This window comes from Cervus canadensis, chromosome 31 (assembly GCF_019320065.1).
Source record: "Cervus canadensis isolate Bull #8, Minnesota chromosome 31, ASM1932006v1, whole genome shotgun sequence".
NCBI lineage: Eukaryota > Metazoa > Chordata > Mammalia > Artiodactyla > Cervidae > Cervus > Cervus canadensis.
In genome coordinates, this window is record NC_057416.1 from 21,960,854 (window position 1) to 21,974,975 (window position 14,122).

Below are 14,122 nucleotides of genomic sequence, written 5' to 3' on the forward strand. Positions count from 1 at the left end.
GATGTGGCCTCCAAGTGTCAATCCAGGTTTCTGTGCTATGTGTTCTTGATAAAAGGCCGTTCGACTTTGACCTCATTGTCCTGACATGACTTGAAGAGGTGAAAGTTAGGGTTTGTGATCGTGGTAAAGCAGATTAGGAAGATAACCTGCCAGTTACATATCATTGTAGGCTGTAAATTGGTCCTAAATGCTCACGAAAATCTTTCTCTCTGTTAAACTAAATAATACTGCTCAAGACTGGGAAAGAGTAAACAATGTCAAGTCTACCATAAGGTAGTGAAGAAAGTAAAATATTTTAAATTTAATAATTTTATTGTGGCTTTAGAGTAAAATATGATACCTTGAAGAAATCCAACTTTATAGTAAGTTTTTTTAAAGTAGATTTAAGTAATAACAATTTCCAGTTGGCCAAAAGTTAAAGACATAAGATATGGGAGTGTAAAATTCATGACTCTATTGATTGACTCTTTAAAAAATGGTTGTTTCACTGTTGGTTTTCTTGACACATCCTTTGTCCCAAGTGGAAAGATTTCACAAATCATGCTTTATTAAAAATAACATAAAATTATTTTATTGTAGCTTGGTGCTCTAATTTGAAACTAGAGGTTGATTCAAACAGTCTTGCTTCCCAGACCTCCTCTTGTATTTTCATAAATGAAGAGCTTTTGACAGCTGTTGGTCTCTTAGAATAAGGATATTATCCCTAGAAAGTTATTGTCTCTGCTTTGTCATTTGTCTGTTATATATTAATGGTCTGTATGGAGTCCAAAATATAGCACCTCATGAAGACCTCGTGGAGAAAAATAGTTACTTTTTACATGTGATAAAAATTAAACATTTCCCCAGCTCTAACAGCAAGTGGGACTTTAGCTTTAGGTCTACTGAAGGAAGAGATTCTTTATATTGTCAGGGTTCTCTAAGACAAATATGAACCTCTTTGGTAATTTACACAGTGGAATAGCCCGATATGATACTTGAATAAGAAAGGACTTTGGCTACCATAGCTGACTGCGGTTGCTGGGGACTTGGACTCTTTCTGTGTCCTCTCTCCTGCTTGGCTTATAGCTCAGTCAAGTGGAGACCTATTTGGTGCACAGCCAGACTTCAGGACACTTCTATGCTTTTCCTCAAACTTCTTTGCACCCCGCCCCCTACGCTGACCAAAGGCTAAATATTAGCTGTTAATTATCCACAAAAAGCTACTTCTCTAAACATCAAATCCAGTCTTTATTCTACATCACACCACTTTGCCCTCTCTTGCAGAATGGAGGGCAGTAGAAAATCCAAACCGCCCACTTCTCTTATGTTGTGAAGTTAATGAGGTGACAGGTGAAACGTGTTTGGAAGCCTCTGGAGGGAAATAACTTCTGTTAATAGTACCTGGAATGTTATTTCCATGATGGTCGTTACCTTGATGACTTTCACCAAGTTTCTCAAACACTAATCTGAGATTTCAGTTTCTTTCAGAGGTTTCACCTGACTAGAGTGTTTGGCCATGGGACAGAGTTTTAAGTTTCCTTGTTAGATATCTTCTCTCTCAATCAATGTAGGTCCCTGTTTTTCTCTCTCTTACACATATACACACATGTATGCACACACACACACACACACACACACACACACACACACCATAACTTGGAAGCTCCTAGTTCTTCTACTCCAAATGGTGTTATATACGCAAACCATCATTTACCTCCCCTTGCCTTCAACTCTCTTATGTGTAAAACAGATTCCATCTGTTATTTTTAAGGATCCACAGCCTTACATAAATGGAAGACAGAATTGTTGCTTGCTGCTATTGAAAGTCCGACCAGTCGCGAGGAGTGACAGAACAGACTGTCTTAATTGCATCCTCCTTTATCTGTAATTGCTGGTTCTGCACAACCGCAGCCCACGGGCCTTCTCTTACTCCCGTTCTCAGTCTCTTTTCTCTCCTGAGAGCATAGGACGACATTGTGTTTTCAGGGAGTTAGAACTTTGAGGTTAACAGTGAGTGACAGATGGGCTGACAGCCCTTCTCTGGACGAATTGTGCTTCGGTCTTACGCGTGTACTGCGTCCTTGCCACTCTTCTCCTTGAGCTCGGGGACATCTTGGCTCTGGGGAGCATTTCATTCCTGAAAAACCTGTTGCCCCTTAATCCTATCATATAGGACTACACATTTTTGTGCCAATGGATCTCATTAGCATTCTGGTGAAACCTATGAACTCACTTCTCAGAATAATATTTTTAATATATAAACAAAATGTATAGAATTATAGCAGAAACCAATTAGAATGAAATATAGGGATCAAGGTGTTCAAACTAAAATTTGTGATATGGCACTATAACATGAATGAATTCTGTAACAGGATAATGTGTTCAAAACAGGTGCTACGTCACTTCAGTCGTGTCCGACTCTTTGAGACCCTATGGACTGTAGCCCACCAGACTCCTCTGTCCATGGGATTCAATATAGGGAATTAAATATAAATTTGATGTTTTTAAAAGATGTGGGTGTGCAGATTGTTACTGCAGCCATAATTAATAGCATTAAACTGAACAGCCATCCTTAATTCGTCTCCTTGTCACCAACCATCATAGAGAGGAAATCCTGGGCAACATCCATATCTAGGTGGCAACATGCAGATCTTCAGCTTTCCTGTTTAGCGGCTGAATGGGGCCAGCAGCGTCCCGTGAACATCTGTGGACAGAACTGCAATCGTGTGTGATCTGGAGTGAGTGTGACAACGGCCATAACTATGGAGGAAGGATGAGTATAAATGATATTTTGTGATAACTGTAATGTGGTTTGGAAGAGTCTCATTTCCACTGGTGATGAAGCCATGGGGACACTAGTACCACTGTGTGTGCAGTGGTGTCAATTTGTCAACATTCATAATTCAAAAAAAATGCTACATCTCAATGACGTTTAGTGACAATAAAAATGTTATATTTCCTCCTCCAAGTTCATGGACACCTTGAATTCTCTCCATAGACCCTGAATTAAAAATGCCTGCTTAATGCTTTCCATGGCTTTCAAATGCTTTCAGTCAAAAATTCTTATTGCCTGAGATGCTAGGCTCTCATACATGAGATGGCTGGAATTCTTTGATGTATATTTCACAAAGATCCATTAACAAGTTTAAACTGATATACCAACAGGATGCCCTCTAAGGAAATTAAAAAAAAATTAAGATGAGAAAGACACAGAGAGACTGAAGACTGAAAGTAAGGCAAAATCCAGAGGACATATATGAAGTGTCTTTCATCAATTTGGAAAGTGGACTGAATAAATTATCCAAAAAGCAATAAAATATTAGCTCTTATTTAACCTGTAATAAGAACAGGGCTTCCCTAGTAGCTCAGTTGGTAAAGAATCCACATGCAATGCAAGAGACTCTAGTTTGATTCCTGGGTTGGGAAGATCCCCTGGAGGAGGGCATGGCAACCCACTCCAGTATTCCTTCCTGCAGAACCCCAAGGACAGAGGAGCCTGGCAGGCTGCAGTCCTTGGGATTTCAAAGAGTCGGACATGACTGAGCACCTAAGCACACGCACACAAGATAAGAACAATTTCTATAGTGTAAGACATACTGATTTTTTAAAGTATTCAATCTATTTTAGGGAAAGATGACATAAAGGGAAAAAACCTAAATACTTCAACCTGTTATGAACACACAGTTCCGTGGCTAAACATTAAAGAGAAGAGGAACCGAATTGCCTATGAAGAAATTAAGAAAATTTAGACCAGTCTCAGATTCAATAGGCATAAAATAAATGCTTCAGATATCTATGATAGGTTAGAGCCCCCCTCCCTGCCCCCCGGGATACTTTGTTGGATGTTCAGCATCTTCTATCTTTTGGGAAGTAGATTTTTACATTTCAGCTGACCAAGTCTCCACTTCACCAGCAAAAAAGAATGCTCAACACACTGTACAGTATATTGGCTCTGAATTCAGTAGGGCATCAAGAATTCTGGCCCATTTCCCGTGACAGGCAACCACAAACAGTGACTCCTGTGAACTGTTTTCTACTCATTGGTTCACCATGGAAAGCAAGTAAGGGCAAATAGAATGTCTTTTAACCAGGAGTGATGTATGCCTCAAACTATGCAGGCTCCTCCAGTAAACAAAGACTTCTCTAGAAGAATGCAACACTACAGAACATTTCGAAGGGCCTGAGAAACAACCATTAATAATGCTTCATGAGACACGGTCGCCTTCTAAAGGGTGGATATGAGCATGTATTAAATTAGATATTACTATTTCTAAAAAAAAAAAAAAAAAGAAGCATTCTGATGCTGAGGCCAGCTTGAATGAGAGGAAATATAATATAGTTACTGAGCAAGCTGGCTGTGCTATCAGACTGCCTCGGTAACTTTGGGCAAGTCTGTTCCTCACCAATTTAAAAAGGGATGAAAATAGTATCTATGCCATAAAATTGTTTTAAGGATCATGTGAGTTACTATACAAAGTCCTCAGAAAAGTCTCTGGTATAAGTAAACCCTCTGTCAGTTTTTGGTTGGTATAACTTCCCGTTTCCTTATGATCTACTTACAAGGAAGCTTCACCCCTATAGGGTGACACCCCAGCATTTGCCTAAGTCTTTTGGGCAAAAGTAGTTCACCAGTCCTAAGGAAATGAAAAGGTAACATTTGAATGGAACATGGGATTTACTTCTGTACCTGTGGTGCAAAAGAAAGAAGAATCTAACGAAGGTGACTTTTACGGACACTGGGTTGAAATCCAAAAAGAATTGACTCGAGAGTTAACTGTTTTCACACACTGATGAGGGAATCAGTCTTTGCATATGACTTTGTCAGGCTAGATATATTATACAATATCTGAGAGTCTTCCCAAACGAGTTGGAACCTGCTTTGAAAATTGCTAGATAGATGGAGCCAAACATGGGAAAGAGCAGCAGCACCAGCAGGCGAGATCTAAGCACGTGGACCAGCTCTGAGGTAGGAAAAAGTACGCTCAACATCAAGGCTGCCACTTGAAAGGGACAGTCCTCACGCCTCCTTTTCTGGAGCAAAACTTCTATAACTTTGTTCATCTAAAATAGTATGTCTCTCCAGAAAAGGATGACATAAAACAGTATGGATGAACAGTCAGCATAGTTTACCAAAGGTCATTATAATTACAATAATGAGATGTGTTCAAAGTCAGGGGCTTAATAGAAGGGGTATATTCGTGACTTCCCTAGTGGCTTCCCTGATGGCTCAATCTGTGAAGAGTCTGCCTGCAGCTCAGGAAACCTCGGTTTGATCCCTGGGTTGGAAAGATTTCCTAGAGAAGGGACTGGCTACCCACTCCAGTATTCTTGCCTGGAGAATTCCACGGACGGAGGAGCCTGGTGGGCTGTAGTCCATGGGGTTGCAAAGAGTCGGACACACCTGAGTGACTGTTTCATATTAGTGACAGGTCTGCCTAAGCATCAGAATCTGTATCATGAAACCAAAACAGGATTTAAAAGAACATTCCACTGGAGGAGCTCTATTCTAGAGGAATGATTAAGGAGTAGATTGAAGTCAAGCTTGCCTTGTATGTGTTTTTCAGTTTCTTCTTCCTGTCACTTAATAATAACATGCCATTCTTGGAGAAAGAGGATATGCTCTTCACAAGGCATGTGTTAGGGCTATTTACTTGTAATGATGGTGTGTTCATGTTGATCCTTCTGTGCTCTTCCCACATTGCTTGTGAACAACCACTGATATTTTTGAATCATTTTCCTGGAATTATTGATGAAGACCCAACCATGGAAAAGACCAAAGTTACTCATCCCTTTAATAATCAAACTAGCAACTATAGGACTACTGTTATATTCCTCAGGCAATAGTCAAAGACAAAGCAGCTAGTATAATATAATAACAATAACTAAGTTGTCATTTGAATGTTTACCAAGTGCTTTAATCTTAAAAATGATCCTAAGAGGCATGTACTACTATTTTTATTCCCATTTAAGCTAGGGTATTTTTGGCAATACCTTAAAAATCCATTAATGAATGTCTGTGGACAAAAATCAGAAACATCCAAATATGCCATCATCATTAATTAATATCATAAATATTTATTGAGAATCTATCATATGCGAAATGTTGTGCTAAGTACCAGAGAACAAGACAGACCCAGTCCTTAACCATCAGCCATGAACATCACATCTGAATTCTACCTTTAAACTTAAGAGGGACCCAGCATGGGCAACACAAGCCCCATTTTCTTAAGGAAGAACTGTGCAGTGTCTCTTGACATTGAGAGAGGTCTGAAACTCATCACTGATTTGATCTTTAAACCAGTGACTTTCGAGGGAGGGGATGAGAAAAGACACACTTGGAAGGGGCAATATTGGAAAGAGCACATGTAGTTTTTAAAAATATACATGACCCATTTATTGTTTCCATAGCGCAAACTGCATCTTCCAAAATGCTGAAGATAGAGAAATCATGCGCAGGTGGGAGGGATGGAACATGAGCATAAAGGTTGAGAAACATCAGTTTAAACTGCTCTGTACATCCCAGTGAGCCCAACTCCTTTCATGAGCAGAGTAACCTATAAATGTAAATCAGTAAATCAGACCATCAGTGGACAACCCCATGGAACAAGGGGAGACCCTTTCTGCAAAGAAGTATCAGACAAATTAGTGCATCTTTCCTGACGAACTAGCCATTCTCTTCATGGGACAAAGACTCGATACCTCCGAAGTGCTATGAGATCATAGCTTTAACCATTTCTTTAAGATGAGATACTGACTTGTTTATGATGTTGAAATGCACTAAAGTTTAAAATATGTCACTATCTAAAACAGGGTGCTTTTGACTGATTCGGAATTCTGAATGAACTAAACTTGAAGATTGTGTTTTAAATATTTTAGTTTATTGATGAGATTCATCTCAGATCTCAACTTACATGGGCTATGGACTTAAAATAGATTTTTATAAGTCTTTTGTTATTGCACAAAATTTCTCATGGAACCAAATTGGAAGTAAGGACATTTTTTCTTCCCATAATAACTTTAAAAGAGATATTCCTATTTTGGATTTTTAAAAGAAAAGAGAAATAATGATGGATGAGTTATATTAAAGTATGACATAATTATCACACCTCAAAAAATACAGCATAATTATTATATTCTTAAATGTTTACCAGTCACCAAGGTTATATCATACTCTGAACAGAAAAATACTTGAGGTAATAGAATTTGAAGGTCAAGTATGTAATCATGGGGCCTTCCCTAGTGGCTCAAACAATAAAGAATCCGCCTGCAGTACGGGAGACCCAGGTTCAATCCCTGAATCGGGAAGATCCCCTGGAGAAGGGAATGGGTACCCGCTCCAGTATTCTTTCTTGGAGAATTCCATGGACAGAAGAGCCTGGTGGGCTACAGTTCATAGGATCACAAAGAGTCAGTTGAGCGACGAACACACAGACAGACACACACACACACACACACATATAATCATAGTGAAGCAATTCTGTATTCTCATATATATATATATATAATGATCTCAAAAAAATTCTAGTTCATTTCAGATCAGTAACACTCTAGATTGCTTTCAGTAATTTGAAAATTAGAGAAAAATAATTTGAATATTAATTATCTATCAAATGCAGAGTTTAATTAAATCAGTGAGAAAATTACCAAAGAAGGTATGACTTTGAATTAATACTGCTTTTATCAGCTTCCACATTTTAATTAGAGCATATTTTGAGCACTGAAAGTATGTTCACCTATCATGGCCTCATTTTCTCTTAGAAGTGACTTCCGTAATATATTCCAAAGAATCCAGTTAATTGTGGCATCTTAGTATTTCCAGGTAGAGAAGCCAAAGGATGAAAGAAAGCAAGAAAGTTTTCAAAGCTGAACATTTTGTTTTCAAACAAGGGGCCTTAGAGAGAAGGTGAGATGTGGCCCAGACCCTACAGCCAAAAAGGCAGACAGAGCACCCCCTGAAGCAGAGTGACGGAGGGCTTTTGCATTGCATGGGCATAACCTTGTACTAGCTACAAATTAGCTAAGATTGATTGTGCACTGACTGTAATGCTAGCTGGTAGAAAAGATACAGCGTAAATTAAAAACTGTCCCTAGACTTCCATAGTTTAGAGTCTAGTTGACAGGAAAAAAAGTAACCTATGGAGAAAACTAGCCTATAGGGCATGGTTTGACGGATCCCATAAGGCACTTGCTGAGCCAGTCAGTATCTGTCCCTCCCCCTCGCTTCCCTCCTTTTCTCTTCCCTCATTTCTTCTTTCCCTCCCTCTTTCCCTTTCTCCTTCCTCCCCTTCCTCCCTCTGTCTCTCTCCTGTCTGCAGTAGGACCTGACTACTGACCCAAGTGCATTATAACAAAAGGACGAACAGACTATTTCATTACTGGTTTTTCTGTACTTTGGTAGTGTCACGCTCATTTGTATCCCAATGAACATTATTTATAAGTGAAAATTTCTTTGAGATAACTAGCTTTTCAAATCATAAATTATCACTTTTCCATTATTGCACATGGAAATGAAAACATTTGAATCATTGCAGAGAAGAGCCTCTATGTCACTATGAGGATGTGATGGCAGCGACATGTGTGTGTGTGTGCGTGTGTGCACGTGCATGCGTGTGTGTGTGTACTAGGAGGATGATAAATGCAGGGATTTCATATTGAAAAATTTTTTCACAATAGCATTGATATGTTCAGCCAGATAAGTGATATGGATGTTCCTCAACAATGGGAAAAAAAATTCTCACACTAGTAACTGAATGGATTCACCTGTTTGCTTCCTCCAAAGAATAAAAATAAAAAGATAAAGTATCCCACCACAATTTTGCTCCAGTATAGGCTGGAAGCAGTAAGGTTTGCCCTTTTTTGAGATAGTCATTGACCCACACCTTGCTTTCATTGTAACAGAAATATATTCCCAGTCGAAAGTTCAGTAAGGGCTTGAGAGTGGCACCTAGGAGGTGGAGAGAACAGAGGCTGTTTTTATGATTTGCCAAGATACCCAGTCTCCTCTTTATTTGATTAGTAAAAATATCTTTGTGTTGAATTCAGTGTCAGTTTTGATCCTGTACTGCAGGAATCTCCAATCAGTAAATTATGTCAGTTAAGAACTGAAACACTATTAATGAAAAACTAATTAACAACCTCTTGACAACAGAAATTACCGGGACATAGCAAAAAACACACCATATTTTGCCAGCTGAAATCTTGCTTGGTAATCTCTAAGTATCCTGACACCACAAATCACTTTTCTCTCTGTGTGTCTTTAAGGGATTTATTATTAATATGAACACATCTAGGCAGTTGTGTACACAAACACGCACACTCAGCACACACACACGTACATCCCTCAGGAAGCCAAGACTTCAGGGAACCTCTCTTCAAAAACAGATTAAGGATCTCTGATTTACAGGATGCTGGTGTAAAAGTCACAATGTAGCATCTGGTTGTTGACAGCCTGGAGTGGGGGCAGAGGTTCAGCTCCTGTAATGATGTCTAGACTTTGTTTTATCTTGTAGAATTTTGGTGACATATTTAGTTTTTTGCAGACAACTTTCAAATCACTGACTCAGCATTCGGTGTGGTTCCGTTTATCATGAGCCATCATCTCTAATCTGGTTTTGAATAGCAGGATGTTGTAGGTCCAGATTGAAGTGTGACCTCTGAATGTTTTCCATTCATGCTTGATTACTATATCCTAGAGGTCTAGACAGTGTTATTGGTTTCTCACCAACATAAACATCTGGCAAAAAAAAGAGAGAGCTAAACTGGATGAGTAAGGACATTCCTCATATACCTTTACGATATGCTATATTTAAAATAAAACTTTTGAAAATGAAGCCCATCTCAGGTTGTAAAGGATGCCATCAAACGTATTGTTTTTCACCTCAGATGAGTCAGTCTTTGGACTATAATTTTTCACCAATGGAAACAAGTTTGAGCATGTACTTTCAGACTGCAATAGGAACATCTCTCCTTTGTGCTATTACAAGAAGCTAGAATTTCATTTAGTGAATTCCAGCCAAATGAAATGAGCACACGCACATTGACTCATGTGTAGCTCCTGGGTGAACAAATGAGATGATAAACCAGTGGGGGCGGGAAGGGAGTGATAGGACCAAACCCACAGCAACGTGGGGATGAGCGTGGTACCAGGCCTTCTCAAGTCTTAGTTCACCTGGGTAGATTTCCTTATTCTAAGTGTTATTGATTGATAGAAACTCTGCAGAGGGCTTATTTAAGAGCCAGCACTCATTCCTAGGTGGCACAGTGGTCAAGAATCTGTTTGCCAATGCAGGAGACCCAAGAGACGTGGATTCGATCTCTGGGTCGGGAAGATCCTCTGGAGAAGGAAATGGCAACCCACTCCAGTATTCTTGCCTGGAGGATCCCATGGACAGGAGCCTGGCGGGCTACAGTCCGTGGGGTCACAAAGAGTCAGACACGACTGAGCAACTGAGCACACACCAGAGTAGAATACTGTCCCACTCAGTTACAGGGAAAAACTGAGGCCCTTTCTTTTATGCTCGGGCTACACACCACATGCAGCCAAATGCCAGCAGATCTTGTGTGAAGCTGGGAGCACCAGGAAGGAAAATGTAGAGGCATGACAAGACAACCCAAGGAGTCTGCCTTATTTGTGTTCTTTGTATGTAGGCGGCCCTGATAACAATAGGATGAGAACAGCCCTGGAAATGTTACACATAGGATATTGTGCATTTGTGAAATGTACATTCAGTAATGAATCCCAATTTGTATACAACATCTTGTGCATAATATTAAGCTTCTTTCTTCTTTCCTTCTTTTTTTGGCTAGGGTAAGAAAAGAAGAGAAAGATTTCTTTCAGTCTTTAAGTGATCCTTTGTATAAATTGATGACTTAGAACCTGGGCTGTGTTTCCAGCCAGAGCTCTTTGGCACAGCATAATCTTTGCACAACTGAAGATAAACATGGAGGCTAAACCTCAGAAAAGTGATTTCAAAGCGCAGGCTGAAAATCTATTGTAAATGCCCCTTTGCCACATTTAAGGCAATAACAACAGTCTGTGACCAGCCACACTGCACAAACCCCAAGGATTAGCCAAGTGTTAATAAGAGCCAAGTGTTAATAAGCTGGGAAATGGGAAAAAATAAACATTTAATTTTTTTTAAAGAAAGAAAGGAAAATAAGAAAATGGCATCTGGGAAGGGCCTTAACAGGGAGGTGAGGGTAAACCCCTGCTTGCTGATCACACCAGAATGAATGGGTCAAAACAGCACACCCATCTTCTCAGCCATTGCCACACACATTCCAGGTTCCCATTCTTATGAGGTCAGTTCACAGAAAATGTTTTTATTGCTGTGACCCTGAGCATGACTCCCACTTTGCCCATGAAGTATTCCTGGAGTGAACCTTCATGGCCTTTCATCCTCATTAATCCCCCTAACAACCCACACAGACCCTGACTCCAGCCGATTTTGTGACTGTCTGCTCTTTTTCTTTACCCAGTTTGCATTGAAAATGAGCTACAAGTTGAATTAGGTCAGAATTCATAATCTGTCCTGTGTGTGCTTACTTTCCTGTCCTTGTTCTATATTCTTGTCCCTACCTGGACTTAAAGTATTTTAACTGATTAATAAAACACCATGACATGAGCTATCCACTTTTCTCTACATAAAAGTGTATGCTTTTGAATCACAATAACTTATGTAACATCTCTGTTTTTAAACAGAGTCTAGGAAAATGGCATTTTGTAATTTTTATTACAATGGAAAAAAGCTGACCCATACTTTGGACCCAGTGTGCTCTAAGGGTCAAAAGCCAAGTGCTTTTAATAACTTTTTAAGAGTAGGTAATCCTTGGTCACTTTGAAGACTGAAGCATGTACTAATTGCTTTTGTAAAATGAAGGTGATGTTGCTTTAGCTAATGGTCCATGCAGTCTTACCCTGGGACACTTGATCACAGTGTCTCATGTGGCTTAAGTTGCTGTTTTCATAACATACTCGCTGTTTTTTTGATTCGATACAGTTCAGGCAACATTTGAAATCAGTACCTTTGCCTTCCAAAAATATTTTGTCCAAAAACATCTTTAGATATGTTATCAATTAACTAATGGCGAGATTATCATTATTAAGTGTTTGACATACAAAAAAATCCCCATGTATCAACCATTAACTTAAGTAATGAAACATTAAAATTACTGTCTCAAAATTTTTAATTTAAAATTACTGTGTGCCCCTCCTGAATCCCATTCCGTCCCATTTCCTCCCCAACTCCCCCTAACATTCTAGTCCTGAACTTGGGATTCAGTCCTTCCCATAATGGTTTTGCACTCTTATTATGTATGTAAGTAACCCAGAACAATGTTAATTATTGTTTTGCACATTTAAATTTTTTAAGTGGGACCATACTACAGATATCATTCTGTAAGTCATCTTGCTCAGAATTATATTTTTGAATATATTTTTATCAATTAAGCTTTTTATTGATGTTAGTTTTGTTCAATATTATATGGGCTTCTCAGGTGACACATGGTAAGGAATCCTCCTGCCAGTGCAGGAGACTCAAGAGATGTGAGTTCAATTCCTGGGTGGGGAAGATCCCCTGGAGAAGGGAATGACCCTCCACTGTAGTATTCTTGCCTGGAAAATTCCATGGACAGAGGAGCCTGGGGGACCACAGTCCATGAGCTGCAAAGGGTCAGACTTGACTGAGCAACTGAGCACACAATATAATGAGTCACAATTTTTAAAGGTGATACTTAGTTTATAGTTATTATAAAATTGTGACTATATTCTCTGTGTTATACGATATATCCTTGTAGCTTATTTTATACTTAATAGTTTGTACATCTTGCTACCCTGTCCCTTTATTGAGACTCCCCACTGGCAACTACTAGTTTGTTCTTCTTTTTCTGTTGTTGTTGTTTTCACTAGTTTGTTGTGCATTTTTTGTTGTTGTTGTTATTTTCACTAGTTTGTTGTGCATTTTTTTATTCCATATATAAGTGATATCATATAGCATTTGTCTTTCTCTGTCTGACTTATTTCACTTAAATAATACCTTCCAAGATAATCCATGTTGTTTGCAAATGGCAACATTTCATTCTTTCTTATGGCTGAATAGCTTTTTTATCCACTCATCTGTTGATGGACACTTAGGTTGCTTCCTCATCTTGACAATTATAAATAATGCTGCTATAAACACTGGGGGTGCCTGCATCTCTTTGAATTACTGTTTTTGTTCTTTTTTGATATATACCCAGGACTGGAATTAAGTCATATGGTATTTCTGTTTTCAGTTTTTTGAGAAACCTCCATATTCTTTTCCACAGTGGCTGTACCAATTTACATTCCCACCAACTCTGTATGTAAGCTTCCTTTTCTCTACATCCTCACCAACATTTGTTATTTATGTTCTTTTTGATGATAGCTGTTCTGAGGGTGTGAAGTGATATCTCATTGTGATTTTGATTTGCGTTTCCCTTATGATTAGCAGTGTTGACCATCTTTTCATGTGCCTGTTGGCTATCTACATTTCCTCTTTGGCACGATGTCTATTCAGGTATTCTACCTATTTTTTAATCATATTGCTTGGTTTTTGTTTTTGTTTTGATGTTGAATTGTATGAACTGTTTATTTATGTTGACTATTAATCCTTTATCAGTCATATTATTTGCAAATATTTTCTCCCATTCAGTATGTTGCTTTTTGTTTTGTCAATGGTTTCCTTCGCTATGCAAAAGCTTTCAAGTTTAATTAGGTCCCATTTATTTATTTTTGCTTTTAGAGGCAGTTCCGAAAAAATACTGCTGAGATTTATGTCAAAAAATATTCTGTATAGATTTTCCTTGAGAATTATTTTATTCATGTTGAAACTTAAAGATCATTTGTTCTTACTATTTATTTTATGAATATGCTGTATTTTACTTAGTCATCCTTCTTCTGAAAGGCATTTAGTTTGTTTTCAGTTATGCACTATTACAAGCATTTGCTATTAGGAATGAATACTATTGTTTATACCTCTCTGTACATATGTGTAGAAGTTTCTCTGTGACAGAGTAATTCTTGTAAGAATGGAATTTCTTAGTAAGTTATGCACATCTTATGTGGCGTGGCCAAACTGTTCAAACTGTGGTGGGTGTTCATGTATTGCACACCCACCAATGATAT

At 38.6% G+C, this 14,122-nt stretch overlaps 1 protein-coding gene across 8 annotated transcripts in view; it reads left to right on the forward strand.

Annotated features, from left to right (window-relative positions):
* Positions 1-14,122, forward strand: part of DLC1 (DLC1 Rho GTPase activating protein) — a 415,436-nt gene that overhangs the window by 244,823 nt on the left and 156,491 nt on the right. The window lies entirely within an intron of this gene.